This window comes from Carassius auratus, unplaced genomic scaffold (assembly GCF_003368295.1).
Source record: "Carassius auratus strain Wakin unplaced genomic scaffold, ASM336829v1 scaf_tig00019201, whole genome shotgun sequence".
Classification (NCBI taxonomy): Eukaryota; Metazoa; Chordata; class Actinopteri; order Cypriniformes; family Cyprinidae; genus Carassius; species Carassius auratus.
This window is the reverse complement of record NW_020524932.1, coordinates 42,909-45,526: the sequence shown is the minus strand read 5'-3', so window position 1 is coordinate 45,526 and position 2,618 is coordinate 42,909. Positions and strand designations below refer to the sequence as shown.

At 39.1% G+C, this 2,618-nt stretch overlaps 1 pseudogene; it reads right to left on the bottom strand.

The window, feature by feature from the left end:
- Positions 1-1,474: 1,474 nt before the first annotated feature.
- On the bottom strand, positions 1,475-2,358 carry LOC113076156 (UPF0583 protein C15orf59 homolog pseudogene; annotated as a pseudogene).
- Between the last annotated feature and the right edge of the window lie 260 nt (positions 2,359-2,618).

Here is a 2,618-nt window from a genome sequence, read left to right as displayed (position 1 = left end):
TCCTCAAACACTGAAAAATCAAGGAGATTTACCTGACTACCTACCGCCTGTAGAGACTAAGATTTTAGTAATGTTTCTGAAAGAAGTCTCTTTCTCACCAAGGCTGTGGTTAGCTGTGGCCTAATGATTAGAGAGCTGGGCTAGTTACCTGAAGGTTGCAGGTTTGAGTCTCGGTGCTGGCAGGAGTTGTAGGATTGGAGGTAGTGAATGAACAGTGCTCTCTTCCTCCCTCAGTACTCATGACTGAAGTGCCCTTGAGCAAGGCACTGAACCCCCAGTTTCTCCCTGTGCACTGGATCTATATCTGCCCACTGCTCTGGGTGTGTGTTCACTTCTCACTGATGTGTGTGTGTGTGTGTGTGTGTGTGTGTGTGCACCTGGATGGGTTAAATGCAGAGCACCAATTCCAAGTGTGGGTTACCATACTTGGCAAATGTCACGGCTTTCACTTTCACTGTGTTTGTTTGATGGCAACAGTAAAAATGTTGAAATGTTATTAGATTTATTATAAGATTTAGCTGTTTTCTGTGTGAATATCTGTTGAAATGTTGAATGTTCATTATTCATTCCTCCAGTCTTCAGTGTCACATGATCTTCAGAAATCAAACAAAAACGCTAATGTGCTGCTCTAGAAACATTTCTGATTACTATCAATGTTGAACATAGTCATGCTGCCTCTATTTTATTAGTTAAAATGTATTCCAATTAATGAAAATGCCTTTATTGTTTTATTTTTAGTTTTTAATTAACTTTAACAACCTAGGAGGCAGCATGACTGTTTTCAACATTGATAGTAATCAGAAATGTTTCTTGTTGGTCAAAAAAAAAAAAAAAAAAAAAAAATAATAATAATAATATATATATATATATATATATATATATATAAAAACATAATTTCTTGAACTTGATGCACTAAAATAATAATAAATTATTAAAAATATTATAGTATCTCAATGATACTAAACTAATACTAACTTCATATTTTTTATACAATTATATTTTTTTAAATACAATTATTATTTATTGATTTATTTATAATAATTTATTAATTTATTTATCCATCTATCCCAAACTTTTAAATCTTAAATGTAAAATTGCTTCTACAATAAATATAAATTTTTTATATATTTTTGTTTTGTTTTAATATAGGCCTATTACAACTGAAAACAGTTATTTTAAATGTTAGTAATATTTTGCAACATATTATTGTCTTTTACTGTATTTTTCAGCAAATAAACGCAGCCATGGTGAGCAAAAGAGACTTCTTATAGAAGCAAAAAGCACTAGTGTTGGTCTTGTGCGCAAAACTTCAGCAGTTTTCATATGAACACTTTAAATACCTCAATATCAATAAACCCTAAACAGAATAATGCTGAAAGGAAACCAAGCTCTGATAATATCTGAAATGAGAAAATATCTTCTGAATACGTGCAAGAATCATAAAATGACTTTGGCAAGTCTTGAAATTTCCCCATATATAATTTATTGAATAATTCATTTATTATTTTGTTTTTATCTATTATCTATGTATTTAATATTAAATAGTATACAGTTCTTTGTAATCCTGTCTCAGTCCGTTGGTGTTTTGTATGTGTAAATCCGACTGTTCTCTCAGAGGTCCTTGTTTTTCTGTTTGGCGGGGACGTAGGGCAGTACAGTCTGAGTGCTCTTATCCGAAACCGTCTGTGTGCTGCTGTTCCGTAGCAGTTTTTTGGGGTTGAGAAGACCTTTCCTGGGTAAAGTGTGAGAGCTCATCACTGGCATCTTCACAGGAGAGGGTCCCGCAGACGCCGTTTCTCGACGCTTGTAGACGCCTGGCGGGTGTTCAGCGGGAGAACGAGTCAGAGGACTGTGCTCGCTGTCTGTATCTGGAGTCCCACAGTCCCCTTTATCGTCCTCCTCGCCGCCACCATCCTCTTCCTCGTCTTCATCGTCATCGCAGCACAAAGCGTGGTAGAGGATCTTGTCGCTAAAGCGAACACGTTCTCTGGTTTTCTGGCTGTGAGTGGAGCTGGATGCCTCCTCGCTGGAGGAGTCTGGGGTGACGATTAGGGGCCCGTTGGGGACGTGGAGGCCCCCGTTCATCTGTGAGTAGACGCTGGCTGTGGACAATGACGGCCTCCCCTGGCCCTCATCCGTCTCCTCTCGCTGTGATTTCCGGTTGGAGGCCTCGAGGAAGTTGCAGAAGTCCCATCCGTCGGAGAGCATGTCCTGGCCGAGGAAGTCCAGTCTGAAGGCCTCACCCAAACCACGCTCGCTACTCGACGTGCTGCTCGCCGTCGCCACCGTCCAGTCGTCAGGCTCCAGGTCGAAGTCGATATCTGATGTGAGTTTGTCGATCTGACCCACCACCTGCATCAGAGACAGAGACAGATGAAATAATCAGTTTGTGTTCCTCCATCATCAAAGATGCATTAGCATCACCTTGCAGGTCACTTTAATTTGACTTTGGTCAACTCAGGAGAAACCAAGCAGAGTGCAGAAATGATCCTAGGATCATAATGAATTTGATCAAACTGTTTGGACAAAAAATGGAATTGAGTTTAGAACCATTTGACTTGAAGGTTGTCCAACATGATATTCGAAGCGAGTGTCAATATATCAAATTAATAAACTAA